Source organism: Nicotiana sylvestris, chromosome 6 (genome assembly GCF_000393655.2).
Source record: "Nicotiana sylvestris chromosome 6, ASM39365v2, whole genome shotgun sequence".
NCBI classification, from domain to species: domain Eukaryota; kingdom Viridiplantae; phylum Streptophyta; class Magnoliopsida; order Solanales; family Solanaceae; genus Nicotiana; species Nicotiana sylvestris.
The window spans coordinates 114,979,006-114,990,942 of record NC_091062.1 but is presented as its reverse complement, the minus strand read 5'-3'; positions in this window follow the sequence as shown (position 1 = coordinate 114,990,942).

The following is an 11,937-nucleotide window of genomic DNA, read 5'->3' as shown; positions in this document are numbered from 1 at the left end:
GCCTTCTTCATTTTCTTCAAGCACTTCATAGTAGTGCGAAACAAATAAGCGCACTCTTTCCGAACGAGGCATGATGTAACTTGAAAATTAAGATTGAGACTTGAAATTGAAAAAAAAAAACGGCTATTTGTGCAATATGACCGTTGGTGGTCATTGGGGGTGGGGCCCTCATTTTGAATTTTGAAATATATATATATATATATATATATATATATATATATATATATATATATATATATATATATATAGTATACTAGTATAGTATACTATATATAGTATGTTATGTATATATATTTCCAAATATAATTTCTTATAATGTTTTGTAGTATATATATATATATATATATATATATATATATATATATATATAGTATGTTATGTTATGTATATATATTACCTTATATATTTTCTTGTAGTATATATTGTATGTTATGTATATATATTCCCTTATATATTTTCTTGTAGTATATATTGTATGTTATGTATATATATTATAGCTTATAAATAATTGCAAGTTAAAGACAAAAAAATATTGCAAAAAGATAAGAGCATGTCTTATAATTTTTATTACCAAAAATGGCATATCTTTCTTAGTCTTGCTCCCCCAATGGAATGAGCACAACAAGGTACTAATACCACCATTAAAAAGGAAAAAACTAAAAGAAGATGTGCCAAAGTACAAGTTACACCATAATCTACATTGTATCTCTAACAAATCTCATAAATCCTTCAAGGTTCGGAGGAGGTTGCGTTGGTGGTGGTGGAAAAGAAGCTTGTTCATCACCACTTCCGGGCGAAGAAGCATACTCCGCAAGTTCCGCCATCATTTCTTCATAAGCTTCATCTATCGCCGGTTATGATTCCGCAATTCCAAAGTTTCTTCTTTCCGAGCGGATCCAATATCTGAACAGTATAGATTTTTCCAAGCTCTCCCTCATAGACGCTCTATGATCACCTATTTGAAGTCTTGCTTGACTGAAAGCGCTCTCTGATGCAACAGTTGAAGCTTGAATAGATAAAATATCCCGAGTCATCCTTGCAAGAACCGGAAAATGTTTTTCCCTTGCCTTCCACCATTCCAAAAGATCAAAAGTACCGTCTGGATTCTCCTTTTCAAGTCCCTGCGACAAATAAACTTGAAGCTCATTTAGATGTGAAGTTTCATCATAATTATCACCTTGAGAACCCCTGAACTCCGTGCAGGATTTAAGTGCTTTTAAGCCCGCAGCTCTTTTAGACGATTGTGAACTAGACGAAGTAGGGGTTGGAACATTTGGCCTAGCATGCTCTAAGGCAAGTTGATAATCATTATAAATTATTTGAGCATTAATTTTAATTGAGGCTTTTGCATCTGCAAGTGTAGCAAATTCCTCATTTGAAAGATCTAAAGCCTTATAAATATTTGAGTAACCAAAAATGAGGACCTCCTAATTTCATTGTAGGATTTAACATTGCAGCAACACCATAAATAGGAGGGATAGGGAAAAAATATTTTTTAAACTTTTCTTTCATTTCATTTATAGCAAGTTGATAAATTTTCCCACCCTCCGAAAATTCAACAAACAAATCACATAGTGCTGCAATATAAACTAAACAGTTTGAAATAGTAGGATAATATTACCCAGAAAATGCATTTGTAGCAATTTGAAAATGTTCTAAAAAATCTATAAGAATTTTAACATTCGTCCAATCTTGAGTAGTAAGCATTTCATCATCATCCTCACCACCTACCCAAGCATTAAACGTTGCATTAATTAGGTTTCTATATTCATATGCAACTACTAAACTTGCGTACATACAATTCCATCTAGTCGGGCAAGCTTTAGGAACCTTTCTTTCTCTAAGGCCATATTCATCACATTTTTTAAAATAATCTCTAAGTCCACTTCTACGGTTTGAATAAAAAAGCCAATTAAGATCCATTCTAACCTTTTCAATTTCTAAATTTAAAATTCGCATCCCATCACCGACAATTAAATGATAAATATGACAAATACATCTAACATGGAATATATTCCTAAATGCAGGATTTAGTGTTGTTGTAAGTATGCCTATAGCACTAGTGTTACTAGAAGCATTATCCATAGAAATTGCCATTATTTTATCTCTAAAGCAAAAATATCTACAAATATCTGCAACAGTGTTAGCTATAAACTTACCTGTGTGACATGAATTAATTATTCTATACGCAATAATGCGTTTTTGCATTGTCCACTCCTCATCTATCCAATGACTTGTAACAGTTAGATAATCACAATCATTACCACTTCTACCAATATCAGTAGTAATAGAAATCCGATTAGTTATATGAGTAAATAAATACCGCAAATATTGTTCATATTCATGTTTATATTTATAAATATCGCTCTTAACTGTTGCGCGAGGCCAACCTTTATAAGTAGGATTAAAAACTCTTCTAATATAATGCACCCAATTAGGATTAGAAGGAAAAGAATAGGGTAAGCACATAACGGTAACCATCTTTGCTAATTCTTCACGATCTCTATTTGGATCGTAATATAAAATACCTCCGATCACAGTGTTAATTCCTGGTTGAACTAGATTTGAACCTGTACTAGGGCTATCCGCAGAATCTGCACGTGTCCCCTCTAGCTGCGCTTTCATTTGTAAATATCTAACTTTATCTCTAGGGTGTGTTTTTATGTGCCTAGTCAAACTACCCGTGCCGCTACGGTCTCCAGTATATTTATGTGCCAGTAACTTCCCACATGTTTTACACTTAGCCTTATTTTGTTCTCTTACTTGAGTAAAAAAATTCCAAACTAATGATGTTTCTAGGAGTTTAGGAGGTTGTCTATTAAAACTAGGGGTTTCTACAGGTGGGTCGGGCGGTACATCAGTAGGGTTATTAAAAGGACTAGTAGGTGTATCATCTAAATCCGGTTGGGTTTCATCTTCATCCTCATTTTCCTCATCATTTTCAAAGATAGTTTGATTAGGATAAAGAGCATTCATAGTTTCATCATCTAAATTTTCACCTGGTGCAACATTATGGCAAAATTGACTATCGGAAAATTGAAAACAGGGGTTATCACTATCAAGAATAATAGGAGCAGCAGGACGTCTACCAGGTCTGGGTCGGGGAGCCGGGGGAAGGGTAGTAGGTTGGCCACTACTTTCACCAGTTTTAGCTTTTCCCTTACCACCAAACATTTTTATCAAAGATGTCATATTAATTACAATTATGCAAACTAAAACACACAAAAATATATTCTTAAAACTTAAGAGTTGAAACGAGTTTACCGAATTGCCGAACAACTTCTTGAAAATTGAAAATCGTTGAAGACTTGAATACTTCAATTCACCAACTTCACAATTTTTCACGAAATTTCAACAATAAAATAAGCAATTATAGTAGAGATATTGAGAGAGATTGATGAATTGGTGAGTAAAAATGAAAGAATGAGGGGGTATTTATAATTGAGAATTGGGAAAAAGTATAATTATATAAAGTTTGGGGTTAAAATAAAGTTTGGGGGCCAAATGGCTATTTTTGAAAGTTCCAAACGGTCAAAATTACAGCCCAACGGCTACTTTTTTAAGTTTTGACCGTTGCTATTTTAAAAAAAAAAATTAAAAGTAGCCGTTAGAGGCCCGCCAGCCGGTCTCGGGCTTAGCGGTCCCGGGCTCGTGGGCTATTTTATGTGACCCGGCCCGCCTCGGGCTTTTTGCACCATTAAGGTCCGACACACCAGGACCGGCCCACGCAGGCCCGTTTAGCCCGTTAGGACCGCGGGCCCGGTCCGGTCCCAGCCCAGCTCACCATACAGCATTAGTTTTGGGTAGAACCTAAGTTTTTCAAAAATTGGGGATTTGAACCTCGATTTGAGGTCCAATTTCAAAAGAAATTACATATTTGAGTTCGTGGGGGAATGGGTAATCGGGTTTTGGTTCGAACCTCGGGTTTGACCATGTGGGTCCGGGGGCAATTTTTGACTTTTTGGGTAAAACTTTAGAAAACTCATTTTCATGCATTCAAATTGATTCATTTAACATTTATTGATGTAATTAAGTAAATTGTGACTAGATACGAGCGAATTGGCGGTGGAATCGAGGGGTAAAGCTATAATTGAAACTTGAGTTCTGTTCGAGGCATCGAGGTAAGTGTTTGGTCTAACCTTAGCTTGAGGGATTAGGAGTTGTATCCTATTTGCTATTTGCTTCTTGTCGAGTACGATGTATAGGCATGGTGACGAGTATCTATACGTTGGCGTCAAGCATGACCATGGGTCTTATATTGTGGTTTTCACGATTTCGTTGTATTATTCATGCCTTGGTGAAGATTCCTAATTGTTGTATAAAGCTTGTGGAAAGAATTGTGACCTATGAACATTGAGGAGCGTTAGCTCAAGTTGTATAGTGAAATTGTGAAAGTATAAGTGACAATTGAACTTTTAGAGCATTGGCACGAGTTATGAAATGAGTTGTGAAAGTATAAGTGATAATCGAACCTCTAGAGCATTGGCTCGAGTTGTGAAATGAGTTGTGAAAGTATAAGTGATAATCGAACCGCTAGAGCATTGGCTCGAGTTGCGAAGTGAATTGTGAAGTAAAATTGAGAAAGATTTATTAAATTGTTCCCTTGCCGGGATATTGTTGCTTTGTTAATTATCTCCCTTGCCGAAATGTTGAGATTATTGATGTTGTTCCCTTGCCGGTATTTAATTGTTTAATTGTGTTTCCTTGCCGGGATTTCTATTATAATTTTGTTTATTCCTTTTCCCCTTTATTTGTGATTGTTGTTTGGGTGAGGACGAGTGTTAAAGCACAAAGGGTGATGCCGTGCATTATTTGTTATTATGAGGAAAGAGTGTAAAAGCACGAAGGGTGATGTCGTGCCGCATGACGTACCATTCCGTGCCGATTCTATTGATTATATATTGAGAAAAGAGAGTAAAACACGAAGGGTGATGTCGTGCACATTTTGATTATATGATTATTTTGGTGAGGACGAGAGTAAAAGCACGAAGGGTGATGTCGTGCACGTTTTTATTATATAACTGATTTGGTGAGGCTGAGAGTAAAACCACGAAGGGTGATGCCGTGCAATTGTTGATTTCTGCTTCTTTGTTGATATTCTAGTTATGTCGTTCTTTCCTTACTTGATGCCTATCTATTCAGAACTATTGTCGCCCCCACAGCATGTTTCCCCCTCCCACATTGACTGGTTATTTTTGTATTTCTTTTTCGCTGTATATATATATGAACTGCACAGGTTTATTTGGTAGTCTGGTCCTAGCCTCGTCACTATTCGTTGAGGTTAGGCTAGACACTTACCAGCACATGAGGTCGGTTGTGCTGATACTACACTCTACACTGTGTGCATATCCAAAAGTAGCTTTCGGGCAGTAGTTGGAGGGCTACCCTCAGTCCACTCGGAGACCCAAGGTAGACCTGCATGCGTCCGCAGGCCCTGGTGTCTCCCTCTATCTCTATTTCCTGTTTCATTTCCTTTGTTCAGAAACAGTGTTTTGTATTTCTTCAGACCTTGTATATAGTAACTCTTAGACAGTCTGTGACACTGTGACACCAGGTTTTGGGGTATTTGAGGTTTTTAAAAGTTGTAATAGACGTAGCCTTAAGATATATAATTGTTGACTTCCGCTTATTTATTTAAAATTTCGCTTTTATCATATTATCGGCTTGTGTTTGTTAAAAGAAGCAAAAATGAAAGTGTAGCAAGTAGTTAAGGTTTGGCTTGCCTAGCTCCCATTAGTAGGCGTCATCACGACTCCCGAGGATGGAAAATTCGGGTCGTGACAGAGGAAAATCTAGGATTTAATGTTTATGGGTTCCTGCAACGACTTTGAGTAAATTTCCAATAGTACCTGGGTTCATATTTAAATATTTGTAGATATTTAATGAATTTTTAGAACACTTTTACACTCTTTGGACAAAAGCTACTGGGTTCACGGGAACCCGTATATGACATGCTAGATCCGCCCCTGCCTACAGTGATGCAATGATCATGCGCTCAGATAAATTTGGTGAGTGCTAGTGAAAGCTTATTTTGAAATATTTCTTATAAAGTAAGCATTATGAGGAGGGATGAATTCAAGACTAAAAAGGTCGTTGGGTGAATAAGTATACGTATAATGATGCACAAAGTGGCCAAATTACAACCTGTCTCTACTATCTAGCTTGATGTGTTTATAGTGAAGAGATTGAAATATTAATACTAAGAAAAAGTAAATATTACGCAGAACTGCCCAATTGATAACGGAGTAGAACACCAGGAAAGGACAAAGATTGGAAGTCAAAATCACTCGAAGGCAAGGTTAATTAAAGGTTTGTGTATAGTCTAAGCAAAACTTTACCTTTTCAGAAGAAACAAAAAAAAAATATGTTTACGTGTCTTCTCCTTTCTCTATGAACTAACAGGGGCAAATCTTCACGATCCCACGTATATATATATATATATACTAAATTCTCTACACATGTGTTACACGTATAAACCGAATCATGTAATACACGATTTTATAAAATAATACTAATATTATTGAAAGAAATATTTGATTAAATAATTATACATAAAATAGTGAAGTACAAGTTGATGTAAATGACCGATGTGGATCATAGTGTGTTGACTTATTTGTCGAGGTTAAGATGATTGGATATTATTAAAACTTATACAAATAAAAATTAAATTTTAAATTATGATATTTTTACTCACAATTTAATTTCATGAGGTGCACACATGTAATGAAGCATACCTCACTTAATAACAATATTCGTGGAGTATGTTTCTTTCATCCATTTTTGTTGCTCTATCATGAATAGGTCTCTTGTTGTAGACATTGATATCCCTTGGAATGTAAATAGGGCAGGGTAGGGCGGGGCAGGGCAACCCTTGACCCGTTAAAACTTTGACCCACTCTGCCCTGCTCCATTTAGCCTTTTGTCAAAATTTTGCCCCGCCCCGCCCTATTAAGCCATGTCCCGCTCTACCCCATTGAGACTCTCTTTTGTTTTTTTCTTTATTTTTTATTTTTGCAATATGCTTAATTTCTTTTATCTTTTCAACTTTCTATTGAAACATTTAATTATTGTTTAGTTTTTAATGAATATTGATTGAATAAAATATAATTTTTATCAATATTATATAATTTACCAAAGACTAAATTTCCCTTATATTAATGTTACACTCCAAGAACAAATACAAAAGCAACGATAGTCGTTAGTGGTTGTGACGACCCGGTCAGTCGTCTCTTGAGTTACCGCTCTGTTTTCTCCATTTCTGCTTCTTATGCTTCGTTATCCGTGTTATGTGGTCTCGGGTTGGTCGGATCGAATCCGGAATGATTTTGGTAAGGTTTGAGACACTTAGCCTCTTTTAAGGAAGTTTAAGTTGGAAAAGTCAACCGAATGTTGACTTATATGTTAGAGGGCTCGGATGTGAGTTCCGATGGTTCGGTTAGCTTCGGGAGGTTATTTATGGCTTAGGAGCGTGATCGGAATGAGTTTTGGAGGTTCGGAGTAGAATTAGGCTTGAATTGGCGAAGTTGATATTTTGGCGATTTCCGGTTGGTAGGCGAGATTTTAAAATAGGGGCCAGAATGGAATTCCAAGAGTTGCAGTAGCTTCTTTGGGTCATTTGGGATGTGTATGCAAATTTTTAGGTCATTCGGACGTGGTTTGGTTGGGTTTTTGATCAAAAGCGAAATTCAGAAGATTTTAAAAACTTAGGCTTGAATCCGAGGTGTTTTGGTTAATTTGGTGTTGTTTGAAGTGTTTTGATGATTGGAACAAGTTTGTATAAGGTATTAGGATATGTTTGTACTTTTGGTTGAGGTCCCGGGGGCCTCGGGATGATTTCGGATGGTTAACGGAGAAGTCGAGATGTTATTGCAGCTGCTGAAATTTGCTGCTTCTGGTGTTTTCGCACCTGCGGTTTGGGGACCGCAGGTGCGGCGTCGCACGTGCAGAAAGGGAGCCATAGAAGCGGATTTGGGAGGGAGTGTTAGGAACCGCAGATGCGGTAGTTTGACCGCACCTACGGAGTCGTAGGTGCGGAGAGCTGACCGCAGATGCGGATTGGCCCATTAAGTGATTTCCGCAGAAGCGGAGGAAAGACTGCATATGCAGTACTACAGAAGCGGCTATTGTGACGCAGATGCGGAACAACTGGGCAGAACATATAAGTTATTTCATTTCGCGATTTTGAGTTATTTCACCATTTTTTACTTCGGCTTGGGAGCTTTTTGGGCGATTTGAGAGAGGGATTTCAAGAGAACTTCATTGAGGTAAGGAATTTGGACCTAAAACCCGTTCCTATGCTATTATTTCATGGATTAGAGTTAGAAATTATGGAAATCGAAGGTTAAAATTGGGAAAACTAGGGCTTGGAAACTTAGGCCTTTAATTGAGGATTTTGAAGGACCATTTGGAGTCGGATTTGAGAACTTTTGATATGTATGAACTCGTGGGGAGATAAGGAACCTATTGATATAAAAATTATCGAATTTCGAGACACGGGCCCAGGGGTCGGGTTTTGGTAATTTCGGGATTTGTGTAGTATTTTGATTGTTTTCGCTTGGGCTTCGTTCCCTTAGCATATTTTGACGCCCTCGTTCTGATTTTGGATAGATTCGACGCGCGTGGAGGCTGATTCGAGGGGTAAAGGCATCGCGAGCTAGAGATTTAGCTTGTTCGAGGTGAGTAATGATTGTAAATGATGTTCTGAGGGTTTGAAACCCCGGATTTGCACATCGTAATGCTATATTGAGGTGAGACACACGCTTGATGACGGGCGAGGGGCCGTACACTTTTGTAGATTGTGACTTGGTCCATCCCGATTGATGATTTTACCGCGTATTTGACTGGAAACTAATTGCTATCATCATTATTTGGGCTGAATGCCATATTTGGGGCATGTGCCAACTATTTGAACCCTTCGGGGGTTTTTACTAGTATTTCCTCACAGTTTTGACTTTATACTTGAACTCAGTTATGTTATATTTCACTGTTTTCGTACTCAACTATGTTTATTCTGTTTTAATGCTTAAATGATCTTTTAAATGATATCTTTGTGCTGAGAAACATGTTTTACTACTGCCTGAATGGCTTGTGAGAATTTTTGACTGAGTGAGGCCGATTGTCTATGTTGTGAGAAAACATTTGATACTGATTATAAGGCCGAGGGCCTGAGGTATGTACGCCACGAGGTGGCTTGTTTGATGTGAGGTCGAGGGCCTAGTGATGATGCCACGAGGTGGCTTGATATTGCATTTGGGCCGTAAGGGGCCCCTCCAGGAGTCTGCACACCCCCATTGAGCGCGGGTACCCATTGTGATGTGAGATTGAGCCCGAGGGGCTTGTATTGTTCTATGTGATTGCCCGAGAGGTTGGTACTGTTCTGAGATGTTGCCCGAGGGACGGATTTGTTGATACTGTGCCTGAGGGGCGATTCGTTATGTGTTTACTTTTTATAATTGACTGCCAATTACCTACTTAATTATTGAAAAAAGGCTTTTCATGAAACTATATTTGAGTTAAAGGATTTTTCCTACCTTTCACTGATTTACTGATTCTAAATGGTTTTAATGCTTCTTTATAGAATGTTTTGTGCCTTACGTGTTTTCTTATTTTCAGTCGTTTTTTACATTTGTTACTCACTGAGTTGGAGTACTCACTTTACTCCCTGCACCCCTATGTTCAGATTCGGGCGTTGCTGATCCTGCCAGTGCGAGTTGAGAGCTCCCGGCGGACATTCGGAGTACACGAGGTAGCTGCTTGACGTCCGTAGACCCTTGCCTCTACTCCTTTATCACTTCTATCTCTTTTCGGACAGTTGTACTAGTTTATTGACTTAGCGGATTTGTATTATGACATATAGATGCTCATGACTAGTGACACCCCGGTTAGGGCTGTGTTGGGTTGAACTTCCGCATTTTTATGATATTACCTGCTACTTAATATTATTAAATCATGTTTTATACTGCTTTCTTGTTGTTTAACTGTTTAAAAAGTGAACTGGGTTAGTCAACTGGCCTTGTCTTCACGAGAGGCGCCATCACGACCGGGTTCGAGTTTAGGATCGTGACAGTGGTCCAGAAATATTTCGTCTTTAAAAATAAATAACATCTCTACTACTCTAGATTGATTTTCTCTTCAGTGGGTAGTACTTATTATTCTAAGATACGTTTATCAAAAGCAAGATTTTGTCACTGTTCACTAATTAGAATACGATAATGCACATTCGTTTTAAAATGCAGACATTTGTAGATAATTGAATTGGGCAGCATATCTCATTGCCTAGAAAGAAGACCGTGAATAGTTCAAATACTGAAATCAACCAGATAGTCTATACTCCATAGTTTGCCCCGCCTCGCCTTATTAAAAATTTTCAAAAATAACATTTTGTCGTGTCCTTCCCCGTCCCGCACCATTTAAGGTTTGACCTGCCTAACCCAGCCCCATTTAAGGTTTGCCCTGCTCCGCCCTGCCCCAATTGCCATCTCAAGATATCCCTCTTGAATGTGCAATGTAAAGTTCATTATATGACAAAACATGAGAAAATTATATTGTACATATAAGGTAAAATTTATTTTGTATGTCTATATCTTATAGTTTTAATCCTCTTGGCACAACCCAAAAGCATAACTGAGTGGTGAAGGGGGTTCAAACCTTTGTAAGGTCATTGGTTCAATTCCCATTGATCACATTTTCTTTTATTTTAAACCCCTTAACGTTAATCCTACATCAGCCGATGGTTGGGGAATGTGGGACCTTATTAAATTGGTCACATTTTCTCTCTTGTTTAATGGGTTAATTTCATAAGAGATTACTCAATGTGTAGTACAATTTAAAATGCATAGTAGCTTTATGTTAACGGCAGTAAGTTTCTCAACTTTTTCACATGTCGAAGTTTATGAATAAAAATTAGATAAGTCGTTATTTCCATTAGCGTTAATACTATTCGGTTATATTTGTATCAGTTTTGTAACTTGTTTAACATTTATACTATTCAGGCTATGGAGTAAGATTATTATGTTATGGTATAAATATTTAGTTTCAATACTTCTCATTTTTTATTTTTCCTCACTAATTGATTAGGATGCTAAGTCGATAGGATTAATATCCACGATAAAAAGAATAATTCAAATCAGAAAACATTTTCTCTTTTTATGTATTCAGATTTTATTTTACTCTATTGTAGTTGGAGGTTAAGGAGATTTCTATCGCTTTCATGGCAATCTAATTTAACTATATATAGTATTTTGTAAGCATGTGACGATCCGACCGGTCGTCTTAAGAATTAATGCCCCGATCCCTTATTAACTGCTTTCCCCAAGTTTATTTCTGCTATTTTGATTTGCCGGGATGTTCGGTTTTGAGTTTCGGAGAGTTTTGGGATACTTAGTCCCTAAATGAGAGCTTAAGTGTTGGAAAGTTAACTGTAGTCGGAGCAATGTGAAGACGGACTCGGAATAGAAATCTGATGGCTCTGTTAGCTCCGTTAGGCGATTTCGAGCTTAGGGGCGTGATCGGATTGTGTTTTGGAGGTCCGTAGCTAATTTAGGTTTGGAATGCCGAAAGTTGAATTTTTGAAGTTTCCGGTCCGATAGTGAGATTTTGATACGGGGGTCGGAATGGAATTCTGAAAGTTGGAGTAGCTCCGTAGTTCGTACCATGGCCGCCAAGTTCGTACTCGTACGAGGCCATGGTGATATCCATGGGCGGTCGAACTTGGCGGGTAAGATATTAAATATCAACCCCGAACAGCTATCAAGTCCCAAATCTTGGCTGACTTCGTGGATGATTTTACGCTGACCCTCATACCCGAAGTAGAAAAAGAACTTTTGTTGGGATCGGGTACATCATCGAGGGTATGGATCCTTTTCATGGATGGTGCCTCGAATATGAAAGGGTCCGGGCTCGGCATCGTATTGAAGCCACCAACAGGTAGTAATATTA